Source organism: Garra rufa, unplaced genomic scaffold, assembly GCF_049309525.1.
Source record: "Garra rufa unplaced genomic scaffold, GarRuf1.0 hap1_unplaced_007, whole genome shotgun sequence".
Taxonomy (NCBI): Eukaryota; Metazoa; Chordata; class Actinopteri; order Cypriniformes; family Cyprinidae; genus Garra; species Garra rufa.
This window is the reverse complement of record NW_027394282.1, coordinates 420958-435957: the sequence shown is the minus strand read 5'-3', so window position 1 is coordinate 435957 and position 15000 is coordinate 420958. Positions and strand designations below refer to the sequence as shown.

Here is a 15000-nt window from a genome sequence, read left to right as displayed (position 1 = left end):
ATTCATAAATTTTTTCATAATTTTAACCCTTAGACTCTTCATTCTTATATTTGGATCTAACAAACCTAAACCTCCCTCCTCACATGGTCCTATCAATGTATCATAATCAATCTTTGCTGGTTTTCCCTCCCATATAAAATTCAAAATACACTTTTTCAGTCTCTTGTAAGTCCACATCGGCAATGAAGTAACCTCTAATGCATACCACATTTTCGAAAGCATCAGAACATTTACAATCAAAATCTTCCCTCTTAATTTCAAAGTTCTTTGTCTCCAGAAAGTTAATCTTCTCTCCATTCCTCCTAAAATCTCATCCCATATTAAATCTCTAGTTTTCTTTTCATCTTTTCCAATTCTGATTCCCAAAATTTTCATATTTTCTGTCTCTTCTTTAAAACTAAAATAATGTGGTAAAATCTTTGCTGTTCCTATTCTCATCATGACAGTCTTATCTATGTTTATTTTTGCTCCTGAACCATTACAATAATGTTGTATTTTATTTATTGCTCTCTCGATGCTATCTATATCCTTTAAAATTAAGGTTGTGTCATCAGCATATTGGTATATTTTTTGTTCTTTTTCTGCTCCTCCAAAACCTATTCCTTTAATATTTTCATCTTCCCCAACCACTAATCCCAAAGGTTCAGCTACAATGCTATATAATAATGCAGATAAAGGACACCCTTGTCTTATTGATCTTGTTATAGTAAAAACATTAGTTAAAAATCCATTACATTTTATAAAACTGATTGCCCCTTTGTATAAAACTCTAATCCATTTTATAAAATTATTTCCAAATCCAAAAAGCTCTAAAAGTTCAAATAAATAATCATGTTCTACCCTATCAAATGCCTTTTCCAAATCTAAACTAATCATGTATCCCTCTTTGTTATTTTCTATCATATAACTTATTTTATCTCTTATATTACTTACTGTATCTGTAATTTCTCTTCCTATGACTGAATAAGCTTGATTTGTTGTTATTATTCCTGGTAGAACCCTCTTTAATCGATTTGCCAACATTTTTGCTAAAATTTTAAAATCTGTATTTAACATTGATATGGGTCTATAGTTCTTTAAATCCGCTGAGTCACCTCTTTTTTTAAAAATTAACTTCACCATTCCAACTCTCATCAATTGACTTGCTTGCCCTCTATCATACATTTCCTCATATACTTCCTTTAAAATAGGAATTAACGTATCCTTAAAAACTTTATAAAATTCACTAGTCAAGCCATCTGCTCCCGGACTTTTCCCATTGTTTAACTGTAATATTGCTGTCTCTATTTCCTCCTTTAAAAAATCTCTATCACACATTTATTTATCTTCTTTAACTACTTTTGTTTTAACCTGCTTTAATAAAAACTCCTTTTCATCTTCTTTTATCCCTTCACTTTTAAATAAATCTGCATAAAATTCTCTTACACTTTGCAAAATCTCATTGGTCCTTTTTACTTTTTCCCCATCTTTTTTAAGAACTTCCTTTATCGTATCAGCCTTTTGTCTACTTTCCTCTAAATTAAAAAAGAATTTTGTACACCTTTCTCCTTCCATCACATTCTTTAACCTGCTTCTTATCATAGCTCCTCTACATTTCTCCTCTTCTATTTCTTTTAATCGGTTTTCATAAATTACAATCTTTTCTATATCACCATTATCTTTTTGTAATTCCTCTTTCAAAAAATTCCTAACTGCAACTTCTTCTCCTCTTTTAATCTTTTGTTTCAATCTACTATAACTCAATGAATACTTCTTTATTTCATATTTGATATTATCCCACCACACTCTCTTATCTTCTTCAAACATTCCTTTCCCTCTCTCATCTTTTATTATTGTTTCCACTGCCAATTTATAATTCTCATCTTTTAAAAGTTCATTATTTAAACACCATATCCCCTTTCCCCTCTCCACCCCGGTTTCATTAAAATGAGCTATTAACTTACTATGATCACTAAGAGAAGTCATCTTATAATATATCTTGTCAATATTTCTTTTCATATTTATTTTAATCAGCATAAAATCTATTCTACTTTGCTTCATTTTTTCTTTTACCAATTGTTGCCTTGAAAAATCTTTTATTCCTTCATTTCGTTCTCGCCATATATCTATCAGATCATTTTTATCAATTAATTTAAGCAATTCTTCCCTTCCACCATCTCTTTTAAAAACCATGTCTTTTGCTATATCCATTCTACTCAAAACTGTATTAAAATCTCCCATTATTATAACCTTTTCCCATGTATCTATATAATCATTTAAATTATTAAAAAATATTTTCTTTTCAGCCTCTGCATTTGGAGCATGTACATTACATAAAATAACATCTTCTCCTCCCCAGACCATTCTCACAATAATACATTTCCCTTCTTTATCACAATATATAATTTTAACATTATCCCCTATATTTCTTTTAAATAAAACTGCAACTCCTTTTCCTTTTCGTCCATCTCCATTATTGTAATACATTTTCCCTTTCCATCTTCTTTCAAAACTTTCCATCATTTCATTTTTCCAATTTGTTTCTTGCAATAAAATTACATCTGTTTTTTTACTTAATTCTTTCACTTTTTCAAATTTTTCCACATTCAGTAAACCTCTAACATTTAATGATACAATACTTAAAAGACTAATAATTAAAATGTTCTTTACTATATTCATCATTCATTTTCTTCTCCCATAGTCATCAATACCCCAAATCTGTTTTCATCAAATTCTTTTCTTTTCTTCTGTCTTTTCTTTTTAGCCATTTTTATATTAAGGGTTACCTTAATGGATCTTCTTCTCTGCATTCTTTCCTTTCCCATGTCTTTAGATTCGTCGTTTCCTTCGTCTCCTTTTCCCAAATCCTCTTCTATTTCCAAAATCGTTTGTGCTTGTTCCATTTTGTCCTGTTCCTCCGTCGTTGTTTGCATTATCTCTAGTGTTGTTTGTTCATCACTTCCCATTTGCCCATCTTTGTCCTTTTCTTTTTGTTGCTCCTCTTCATTATCCCCATTGTTCATCAAGTTATCACGTTCTTCCTTGTCCATCCTTTCAGGTTGATTTATTTCTTTTTCATTTGAGTCCTGAGTTTTCTTGCATACATGTCCTTCATCACTCAAAGTTTCAGTCTCTTTTAATTGATTATCCTCTCCTTCTCCTCCTTCATCCTCCATCCAACACTCACACTTCACCAAAGCACGTTTACAGTCTGGGCACTTTACAGCATTGCAGTTACGAGCATAATGCCCTTGCTCTTCACACTCATAACACTTCAAATTAGGACAGTCTTTGAAAATATGACCAGGATCCATGCATAGCCTACAGATTTTCATCTGCCTATCATGCATGATCCTGAAGTATTGTGCCCCTTCAGCTGTCTCGAACTTAGCACTATAGGGCAGAGATACCACTTCTTTTGGAAAGCGGACTCTTAGATATCTTGTTCCATCCGTTATGTCTGTGCCGGGATAGTACCGTCGTTTAATGTCTGATGTTGGGGTTACACCCCATTTTTCCAACTTTGATAAAATGTCTTTATTGTCCATATATGCTGGTAAATGCATAAACGAAACAATGCATTCTCTATTCTGCAATTTCCTGATTTCACAGATCTTCTCTTTTATCATTAACCCATCCATTAATTCATCACACATTGCTTCATCATCCAAAGTCAGTTCATATTCTCTATCTGGCCTTGGTCTTACCGCCAACAGCTTTCCAAATCCAATCTTTTCTGTCACAGCCTGTATAATGTCCTCCGCCATTGCATCTCTTAGGTCCATCAAATTAACAATTACTGTAGCTTCCTTCAGAAATGACTTTGCTTCTTTTGCTTTGCCACCAAACTTATTGATATTCCGTCGAAAACCATTATCTTTTGCCAACTCTTGTCCATGTGCTTCTCTTGCTATGTCCTTTTCTGCTGCCATTAATCCATCCATTTTTGAAATCTCAAAAAAAAATGACTCCCCCTAGCAGCATTTAACTGCTGGGGAATCCAACTGAAAAAAATATAAAGACAAAAAAAATAAACTAACAAACTAAACAAACTAAACAAAATGGTGGGCCTCTCCCACCAACTGCTACTGCAACACTTCCTGTGATGTCACTGGACTGTACCAAGCACTCAGAGTGGTATGGCCGTAAGCCAGGGCTGCTCCAAAAAGTGGGCTATTTAAAGATCAGCCTCCGTATAAACCAGCATATTATATAAATAGTGAAGAAAAGGCAAAAGCTTACAGCACCTGGTATTCCCAGGCGGTCTCCCATAAAAGTGTAACAATCGGCCTTATCAGCCGAGTTACAAGACTAAAATGGGGTCAGATTTAACTGTGAGAGATGACTAGTGGTTAAAAGAATGAGACATAAAAGAAAATTGGTTTAAATAGATTTGGTGTATTTACAAGGTTCACATAAAAGACTTTAAAACAACACGATAAAACTAGGTAAACTCTGTTAAAAGAATACAGTTCATTTGTCCATACCCTAAAAACAGGTAAACTCTGTTAAAAGAATACAGTTCATTTGTCCATACCCTAAAAACAGTCCAAGAACCCCAGTGTGTTGATAAGTCCAATGTGAGTGTCCACCAGTGTATATACAATCCACAGAAAGTGTAATCCAAAGTTTGCAGGTGGTGAATGGAAAGGTGAGCTCTAAAATTAGCAACTCCTCAATCCAACAGTTTGGTGACTGTCCTTTGTTTGTCATGCTGCTCTCTTATACAGTTGTACTTCCTGCTTCCTGTCATGTGTCTAGTCACATGACAGGCCAACCATCCATTTATTAAAGACACATACACTTAAAATGTTAAGAGTAATAAAATGGCCTAAAAAACATGTAAAACACTTAAAACTCTATAATACATGTAAATGATTGTAATAAATAGAGCGGTAAAACAAGTCTTTCTAAAAGCCAGCATATTATATAAATAGTGAAGAAAAGGCTAAAGCTTACACCACCTGGTATTCCCAGGCGGTTTCCCATCCAAGTACTAACCAGGCCCGACGCTGCTTAGCTTCCGAGATCAGACGAGATCGGGCGCTCTCAGCGCGGTATGGCCATAAGCGAGAGCTGCTCCAAAAAGTGGGCTATTTAAAGATCAGCCTCCGTAAAAGCCAGCATATTATATAAATAGTGAAGAAAAGGCAAAAGCTTACAGCACCTGGTATTCCCAGGCGGTCTCCCATCCAAGTACTAACCAGGCCCGACGCTGCTTAGCTTCCGAGATCAGACGAGATCGGGCGCTATCAGCGCGGTATGGCCATAAGCGAGGGCTGCTCCAAAAAGTGGGCTATTTAAAGATCAGCCTCCGTAAAAGCCAGCATATTATATAAATAGTGAAGAAAAGGCAAAAGCTTACAGCACCTGGTATTCCCAGGCGGTCTCCCATAAAAGTGTAACAATCGGCCTTATCAGCCGAGTTACAAGACTAAAATGGGGTCAGATTTAATTGTGAGAGATGACTAGTGGTTAAAAGAATGAGACATAAAAGAAAATTGGTTTAAATAGATTTGGTGTATTTACAAGGTTCACATAAAAGACTTTAAAACAACACGATAAAACTAGGTAAACTCTGTTAAAAGAATACAGTTCATTTGTCCATACCCTAAAAACAGGTAAACTCTGTTAAAAGAATACAGTTCATTTGTCCATACCCTAAAAACAGTCCAAGAACCCCAGTGTGTTGATAAGTCCAATGTGAGTGTCCACCAGTGTATATACAATCCACAGAAAGTGTAATCCAAAGTTTGCAGGTGGTGAATGGAAAGGTGAGCTCTAAAATTAGCAACTCCTCAATCCAACAGTTTGGTGACTGTCCTTTGTTTGTCATGCTGCTCTCTTATACAGTTGTACTTCCTGCTTCCTGTCATGTGTCTAGTCACATGACAGGCCAACCATCCATTTATTAAAGACACATACACTTAAAATGTTAAGAGTAATAAAATGGCCTAAAAAACATGTAAAACACTTAAAACTCTATAATACATGTAAATGATTGTAATAAATAGAGCGGTAAAACACGTCTTTCTAAAAGCCAGCATATTATATAAATAGTGAAGAAAAGGCAAAAGCTTACAGCACCTGGTATTCCCAGGCGGTCTCCCATCCAAGTACTAACCAGGCCCGACGCTGCTTAGCTTCCGAGATCAGACGAGATCGGGCGCTATCAGCGCAGTATGGCCATAAGCGAGGGCTGCTCCAAAAAGTGGGCTATTTAAAGATCAGCATCCGTAAAAGCCAGCATATTATATAAATAGTGAAGAAAAGGCAAAAGCTTACAGCACCTGGTATTCCCAGGCGGTCTCCCATAAAAGTGTAACAATCGGCCTTATCAGCCGAGTTACAAGACTAAAATGGGGTCAGATTTAACTGTGAGAGATGACTAGTGGTTAAAAGAATGAGACATAAAAGAAAATTGGTTTAAATAGATTTGGTATATTTACAAGGTTCACATAAAAGACTTTAAAACAACACGATAAAACTAGGTAAACTCTGTTAAAAGAATACAGTTCATTTGTCCATACCCTAAAAACAGGTCAACTCTGTTAAAAGAATACAGTTCATTTGTCTATACCCTAAAAACAGTCCAAGAACCCCAGTGTGTTGATAAGTCCAATGTGAGTGTCCACCAGTGTATATACAATCCACAGAAAGTGTAATCCAAAGTTTGCAGGTGGTGAATGGAAAGGTGAGCTCTAAAATTAGCAACTCCTCAATCCAACAGTTTGGTGACTGTCCTTTGTTTGTCATGCTGCTCTCTTATACAGTTGTACTTCCTGCTTCCTGTCATGTGTCTAGTCACATGACAGGCCAACCATCCATTTATTAAAGACACATACACTTAAAATGTTAAGAGTAATAAAATGGCCTAAAAAACATGTAAAACACTTAAAACTCTATAATACATGTAAATGATTGTAATAAATAGAGCGGTAAAACACGTCTTTCTAAAAGCCAGCATATTATATAAATAGTGAAGAAAAGGCAAAAGCTTACAGCACCTGGTATTCCCAGGCGGTCTCCCATCCAAGTACTAACCAGGCCCGACGCTGCTTAGCTTCCGAGATCAGACGAGATCGGGCGCTCTCAGCGCGGTATGGCCATAAGCAAGGGCTGCTCCAAAAAGTGGGCTATTTAAAGATCAGCCTCCGTAAAAGCCAGCATATTATATAAATAGTGAAGAAAAGGCAAAAGCTTACAGCACCTGGTATTCCCAGGCGGTCTCCCATCCAAGTACTAACCAGGTCCGACGCTGCTTAGCTTCCGAGATCAGACGAGATCGGGCGCTCTCAGCGCGGTATGGCCATAAGCGAGGGCTGCTCCAAAAAGTGGGCTATTTAAAGATCAGCCTCCGTAAAAGCCAGCATATTATATAAATAGTGAAGAAAAGGCAAAAGCTTACAGCACCTGGTATTCCCAGGCGGTCTCCCATAAAAGTGTAACAATCGGCCTTATCAGCCGAGTTACAAGACTAAAATGGTGTCAGATTTAACTGTGAGAGATGACTAGTGGTTAAAAGAATGAGACATAAAAGAAAATTGGTTTAAATAGATTTGGTGTATTTACAAGGTTCACATAAAAGACTTTAAAACAACACGATAAAACTAGGTAAACTCTGTTAAAAGAATACAATTCATTTGTCCATACCCTAAAAACAGGTAAACTCTGTTAAAAGAATACAGTTCATTTGTCCATACCCTAAAAACAGTCCAAGAACCCCAGTGTGTTGATAAGTCCAATGTGAGTGTCCACCAGTGTATATACAATCCACAGAAAGTGTAATCCAAAGTTTGCAGGTGGTGAATGGAAAGGTGAGCTCTAAAATTAGCAACTCCTCAATCCAACAGTTTGGTGACTGTCCTTTGTTTGTCATGCTGCTCTCTTATACAGTTGTACTTCCTGCTTCCTGTCATGTGTCTAGTCACATGACAGGCCAACCATCCATTTATTAAAGACACATACACTTAAAATGTTAAGAGTAATAAAATGGCCTAAAAACATGTAAAACACTTAAAACTCTATAATACATGTAAATGATTGTAATAAATAGAGCGGTAAAACACGTCTTTCTAAAAGCCAGCATATTATATAAATAGTGAAGAAAAGGCAAAAGCTTACAGCACCTGGTATTCCCAGGCGGTCTCCCATCCAAGTACTAACCAGGCCCGACGCTGCTTAGCTTCCGAGATCAGACGAGATCGGGCGCTCTCAGCGCGGTATGGCCATAAGCGAGGGCTGCTCCAAAAAGTGGGCTATTTAAAGATCAGCCTCCGTAAAAGCCAGCATATTATATAAATAGTGAAGAAAAGGCAAAAGCTTACAGCACCTGGTATTCCCAGGCGGTCTCCCATCCAAGTACTAACCAGTTCCGACGCTGCTTAGCTTCCGAGATCAGACGAGATTGGGCGCTCTCAGCGCGGTATGGCCATAAGCGAGGGCTGCTCCAAAAAGTGGGCTATTTAAAGATCAGCCTCCGTAAAAGCCAGCATATTATATAAATAGTGAAGAAAAGGCAAAAGCTTACAGCACCTGGTATTCCCAGGCGGTCTCCCATAAAAGTGTAACAATCGGCCTTATCAGCCGAGTTACAAGACTAAAATGGTGTCAGATTTAACTGTGAGAGATGACTAGTGGTTAAAAGAATGAGACATAAAAGAAAATTGGTTTAAATAGATTTGGTGTATTTACAAGGTTCACATAAAAGACTTTAAAACAACACGATAAAACTAGGTAAACTCTGTTAAAAGAATACAATTCATTTGTCCATACCCTAAAAACAGGTAAACTCTGTTAAAAGAATACAGTTCATTTGTCCATACCCTAAAAACAGTCCAAGAACCCCAGTGTGTTGATAAGTCCAATGTGAGTGTCCACCAGTGTATATACAATCCACAGAAAGTGTAATCCAAAGTTTGCAGGTGGTGAATGGAAAGGTGAGCTCTAAAATTAGCAACTCCTCAATCCAACAGTTTGGTGACTGTCCTTTGTTTGTCATGCTGCTTTCTTATACAGTTGTACTTCCTGCTTCCTGTCATGTGTCTAGTCACATGACAGGCCAACCATCCATTTATTAAAGACACATACACTTAAAATGTTAAGAGTAATAAAATGGCCTAAAAAACATGTAAAACACTTAAAACTCTATAATACATGTAAATGATTGTAATAAATAGAGCGGTAAAACACGTCTTTCTAAAAGCCAGCATATTATATAAATAGTGAAGAAAAGGCAAAAGCTTACAGCACCTGGTATTCCCAGGCGGTCTCCCATCCAAGTACTAACCAGGCCCGACGCTGCTTAGCTTCCGAGATCAGACGAGATCGGGCGCTCTCAGCGCGGTATGGCCATAAACGAGGGCTGCTACAAAAAGTGGGCTATTTAAAGATCAGCCTCCGTAAAAGCCAGCATATTATATAAATAGTGAAGAAAAGGCAAAAGCTTACAGCACCTGGTATTCCCAGGCGGTCTCCCATCCAAGTACTAACCAGGCCCGACGCTGCTTAGCTTCCGAGATCAGACGAGATCGGACGCTCTCAGCGCGGTATGGCCATAAGCGAGGGCTGCTCCAAAAAGTGGGCTATTTAAAGATCAGCCTCCGTAAAAGCCAGCATATTATATAAATAGTGAAGAAAAGGCAAAAGCTTACAGCACCTGGTATTCCCAGGCGGTCTCCCATAAAAGTGTAACAATCGGCCTTATCAGCCGAGTTACAAGACTAAAATGGGGTCAGATTTAACTGTGAGAGATGACTAGTGGTTAAAAGAATGAGACATAAAAGAAAATTGGTTTAAATAGATTTGGTGTATTTACAAGGTTCACATAAAAGACTTTAAAACAACACGATAAAACTAGGTAAACTCTGTTAAAAGAATACAGTTCATTTGTCCATACCCTAAAAACAGGTCAACTCTGTTAAAAGAATACAGTTCATTTGTCCATACCCTAAAAACAGTCCAAGAACCCCAGTGTGTTGATAAGTCCAATGTGAGTGTCCACCAGTGTATATACAATCCACAGAAAGTGTAATCCAAAGTTTGCAGGTGGTGAATGGAAAGGTGAGCTCTAAAATTAGCAACTCCTCAATCCAACAGTTTGGTGACTGTCCTTTGTTTGTCATGCTGCTTTCTTATACAGTTGTACTTCCTGCTTCCTGTCATGTGTCTAGTCACATGACAGGCCAACCATCCATTTATTAAAGACACATACACTTAAAATGTTAAGAGTAATAAAATGGCCTAAAAAACATGTAAAACACTTAAAACTCTATAATACATGTAAATGATTGTAATAAATAGAGCGGTAAAACACGTCTTTCTAAAAGCCAGCATATTATATAAATAGTGAAGAAAAGGCAAAAGCTTACAGCACCTGGTATTCCCAGGCGGTCTCCCATCCAAGTACTAACCAGGCCCGACGCTGCTTAGCTTCCGAGATCAGACGAGATCGGGCGCTCTCTTTTTTTTTTTTTTTTTTTTTTTTTATTTATTATCAAAATATCAAAAATAATTCAATACAATTCAGACCACAACAGAGTATCACAGCCTTCAAAATATGACTTAAATACAAGGCCCGTCAATCACTCTATTCCATTACAAACACTCCATCATTAAAAGTTAAAACTCAACCCTCCTTTGTCATCCACACATATAAGTCTACATCCATTAATGAAAGTGTTTTCAAAAACATCTTTGCTCAGATATTTCCACATTAGATGAAGAGTCTTTCTCAACACAGTCTTGAACATCTCAATAACATCAACTGTTTTCTCTTCAAAATATGCTAAATTCCTCCTCGCCCATATCGAATACCTTGCATGACTTAAAATAAAATTACACAAGTTAACTTTCATGTCCTTATGGTTTGTACTTTCACCAAATAAAAATATTTTTTTCCATTCATTTCCTATTACATCCTTTCCCCAATCATCCTTGATCAATTTTTTCAATTTTTCATGAAACACTTCAAGCCCTTTACATTCAAAAAATACATGCATCAGAGTTTCTGGATCAGTCTTACATACATCACATTCTCTATTCACGTTTTTATTAATTTGATGAATTACCACCTTCGTATATATTCTATTATGTCTCAATTTAAAATCCAAATTTTCACAATCCAATCCATTATACTTCACACTTAAGTTCTTCCATATTGTCTTTACATTAAATCCTGGAAACAGTTTTGGCCACACAGCTTCCGATGCAGGCAATTTGACTTCCCTTTTCACAAATATTTTATACATCATTTTTGTAGTTACATCAGTCAGATATTTCTTTTCACCATCTTTGACAATAAACATTTCTGGCATTCCCCAATTCCCTGGTTTAGCGGTGTCTCTCTCAATCATTTCTACCCAACTTCTGGGCAAACTTGTTTTAATATTTTCACATACAGAGTCCACCTTTGATTTTTCAATTTCATCATCCCATTCCACCACATAATCATAAATGGCTCTATTTGGTAAAAAACCTTTCACATATTCATAAGCCACATCCTTTACTTGTCTTACTCCCGCTTTCATGTACAATCTATTATATAACATTTTCCCTTTCAACCGTATCTTTGGATTCAAAAATATTGGCTGCTTGTGTATTTGATTTATATTTTCACACTCATATCCCACATCTACTAAAAATTCAGCCCATGCACTAAAAACTTCTTGATAAAATATAGGTATATTTTCAAACATTGGCTTCTTTAAGGCCATAAATATCCCTTCTTCCCCACATTCACCACATTTATCCAAATAATCCCTCATATAACCTTTCCATCCATAATCCGCTTTATCGCATACATACTTCTTTATTGTTTTCACTCTTATAGCCTTTCTTTTTACATCTAAGTCTATCAGCTTCAATCCACCCTCCTTGTAATCTGCTATTAATGTTTTGGTTGATATTTTCACTCCTTTCCCTCCCCACAAAAATATGTTCACAACCTCCCTTACTGCATTCAACACCCAATCAGGTAAGTCAATTACTCCCATCACATAATTACATTTAGTAAGCAATAGCGAGTTAACTACTACTACCCTACCTCTTAATCTTAAATCTCTTAATCGCCAAAACTGTAAAACTTGTTTAATTTTATTTAAAATCCCAGTCCATGTGACATCTCTCGCCTCTTTTACATTTACTCCTATATTCACTCCCAAAATCTTCATATATTCCTTTGTTATTTTAAAAGGGATACCTTGTCCTTCTATATCTACACCACCTACTCCCATTATTTCTGACTTATCAATATTTATTTTTGCACCTGATGCTTTCCCGTATGTTTCCATATGTTTCATTATCCTATTTATACTTGCTATATCCTTAACTGTAAATGTTGTATCATCTGCATACTGATGAATTATGCTTATTCCCCCATATGGAACTTGGATTCCTCTTATTTCCTTATCTTTTTTTACCAGTGTTGCCAACGGTTCAGCTGTTATTGAATACAACAACGCCGACAGTGGACATCCCTGCCTGACCGACCTCTCCAAAGGAAAGGAATCTGTTAAAACTCCATTAATCTTCACACAACTTTTTGAATTACTATATACTAGATTTATCCATCTCAAAATCCTCTCCCCAAAACCAAATCTTCTCATTACTTGTTCTATAAAACTGTGCTCTACCCTGTCAAAAGCCTTATTTAGATCCATACATAAAATCAGCCCCCCTTCCCCATCCTTTCCCATCCTATCCACTACATCTCTTATTGTGCATACTGTATCTGTGATATCCCTACCCGGTATGCTATACGCTTGACTTGGAGATATTATACTTCCCACTACCTCTTTTATTCTGTTAGCTAATACTTTTGTCAGTATTTTATAATCTGTATTTAAAAGACTCAACGGCCTGTAATTTTCCAACTTAAGCCGACTGCCTTTATTTTTATACAAGATAGTGATTACTCCTAAACCCATTGTTTCTGGCACCTCCCCTCTCTCTTCCATACTTTTATATAACTTCCATAAAATAGGCGCTAAAATCTCTAAGAATGTCTTATAAAACTCATGAGTTAACCCATCCGATCCTGGACTTTTATTTGGTTTTGTTTGTCTTATTGCTTCTTTTATTTCTTCAATACTTATTTCTCTATCACACATATTTTTTTCACCCTCTTTTAACTTAGCACTTAACGTTTCTAGAACCTCATCTACACACTCTTGTTTTACACCTTCTTTCTTAAACAATCTCTCATAAAACGCTTCTACTACTCCTATTATTTCCACATAATCAGTTACCTTTACACCTTTTTCATTTTCCAGTTCCATAATATGATTTCTCTTCTGCTTTCTTTTCTCTAAATTCAGAAAGAACTTTGTGCTTCTTTCTCCTTCCACCACATACTGTGCTCTACTCCTTACTTTTGCACCCTCACTTTTTTCTCTTTCATATTCATCTATTTCTTCTTTTATCTGACAAAAACTATCTTTCCCGTACTCAGGATTGCTATCTATTTTTTCTGCCTCTTTCTCCATTGCCTTTTTCATTGCCTCTAGTTTACTTTTTCTCATAAAATCCCTTTGTTTTGAGTACCTAATACTTCTTTTTTTAATTTTTTCTTTCATTCTTTCCCACCACTCACAAACATTTTCATCAAACAATAGATTTTCCATTTCATAACTTATACATTTCCTGATATTTTCCTTGTAAGCCTCTTCCAATAATATAGATGAATTCAAACACCACCCTCCCCCTCCTCTTTCTCCCATATCTGTACCTATCTTTACTTTCATAGAAGCATGATCGCTTATCCCTAAAAAACTGTATTTCATACTTTTAACATAATTTAATATTTCCCTTTTAATTAAACATAAATCTATCCTACTTTGTTTTAAACTTCCCATTACCATTTGCCTTCTAGAGAACTCCCTCTTATATGGGTTTTCTTCTCTCCAAACGTCAACCATATCATCGCTTTGCATCCACTCGTTTAAATATTTCCTAGACACATCCGATTTGAAATTCGCACAGCTTGAAGCATCTAATCTTGTGCACCACACATTGAAATCTCCAACCACTATACATTTCCCTTTACATAATGGTTTCATTTCTTTAAAAACTTCCTTTCTTTCAGTTTCCACATTAGGTGCATAGATATTTATCAACCTATACAGTACATTACAAAACATAAATTCTATAACTAACAATCTTCCTTTATCATCTTTATATATTTGCTTTACACAGTTCACTCTTTCCCTTTTTATCAAAATCGCCACACCACATGCTCTTTGATTGCCATGATTAACAATAATATCCTCTTCCCATAGTTTTTTTATGTTTTCCATAATATCCTCTGACCAATGCGTCTCTTGTAAACAAATAATATCTGCTTTCATTAATCCAATCATCTTCTTAACCTTATTTATTTCTCTTAATCCATTCCCATTTAAGCAAGCAATGTCCATTATGCCCCACATAGCGTATATTGCAGTTAAAAGAAATCTATGGTTCATTTAAATAAAACCAAAATCTTACTTTTTCCCACTGTGCTCTTCTGTCCCTTTCATCTTTCTTTTCCTCTGCGTGTTCCTCTCCTCACATGTGTCCATTTCCTCCCCTACATTTGTTCCAGAAGTCTCTAACACCACATTCTCTCCTCCTTCTCCGTCGAGCTTCTCCTTCATTCTCCTCAGCTCCTGGAGTTTCGTACCTTGATTTTTGGCATTACCTCCTTCTTGCGTTTCATGACCACTTTCAGTTGTCTCTGCTTCTCCTTCGTCAGATCTCAGTCCCTTCGAAGTTTTCATATATCCAGCCTCTGAACTTGTCTCTTTATGCAGCTCTAATTTCCCACCTTTCTTTTCTTCTTTCTCCTTCCTCTGAAACTGCCCTGAGGCCACCTTCTCTTGAACGGTCTCCCTCCCAGTTACTCTGTGATCTACCGTTTCATCTTTTCTGCTCCAGGTGTCCCTCCCCATCTCCTCCACAGCCACTGATTCTTCCTCCTCCTCATCCACCTCATACAGATCCGACAGCTCCTCTTCTCTTTCCTCTTCTTCCATCTCCCCCGGG

The 15000-nt window shown here is 36.5% G+C and overlaps 9 non-coding genes across 9 annotated transcripts; all 9 read right to left on the bottom strand.

Moving 5' to 3' along the window:
- Positions 1-4931: 4931 nt before the first annotated feature.
- Positions 4932-5050, bottom strand: LOC141313851 (5S ribosomal RNA). The gene has a single exon (XR_012349922.1). It is a non-coding gene; the product is annotated as a 5S ribosomal RNA (ribosomal RNA).
- An 84-nt stretch (positions 5051-5134) lies between these two features.
- Positions 5135-5253, bottom strand: LOC141313506 (5S ribosomal RNA). Its single transcript, XR_012349579.1, has one exon. It is a non-coding gene; the product is annotated as a 5S ribosomal RNA (ribosomal RNA).
- An 801-nt stretch (positions 5254-6054) lies between these two features.
- On the bottom strand, positions 6055-6173 carry LOC141313622 (5S ribosomal RNA). Its single transcript, XR_012349693.1, has one exon. It is a non-coding gene; the product is annotated as a 5S ribosomal RNA (ribosomal RNA).
- An 801-nt stretch (positions 6174-6974) lies between these two features.
- LOC141313547 (5S ribosomal RNA) lies at positions 6975-7093 on the bottom strand. Its single transcript, XR_012349618.1, has one exon. It is a non-coding gene; the product is annotated as a 5S ribosomal RNA (ribosomal RNA).
- An 84-nt stretch (positions 7094-7177) lies between these two features.
- On the bottom strand, positions 7178-7296 carry LOC141313639 (5S ribosomal RNA). Its single transcript, XR_012349711.1, has one exon. It is a non-coding gene; the product is annotated as a 5S ribosomal RNA (ribosomal RNA).
- Positions 7297-8096: 800 nt separating this feature from the next.
- LOC141313546 (5S ribosomal RNA) lies at positions 8097-8215 on the bottom strand. Its single transcript, XR_012349617.1, has one exon. It is a non-coding gene; the product is annotated as a 5S ribosomal RNA (ribosomal RNA).
- An 84-nt stretch (positions 8216-8299) lies between these two features.
- LOC141313915 (5S ribosomal RNA) lies at positions 8300-8418 on the bottom strand. The gene has a single exon (XR_012349986.1). It is a non-coding gene; the product is annotated as a 5S ribosomal RNA (ribosomal RNA).
- Positions 8419-9219: 801 nt separating this feature from the next.
- Positions 9220-9338, bottom strand: LOC141313619 (5S ribosomal RNA). Its single transcript, XR_012349691.1, has one exon. It is a non-coding gene; the product is annotated as a 5S ribosomal RNA (ribosomal RNA).
- An 84-nt stretch (positions 9339-9422) lies between these two features.
- On the bottom strand, positions 9423-9541 carry LOC141313691 (5S ribosomal RNA). Its single transcript, XR_012349762.1, has one exon. It is a non-coding gene; the product is annotated as a 5S ribosomal RNA (ribosomal RNA).
- Positions 9542-15000: the final 5459 nt, after the last annotated feature.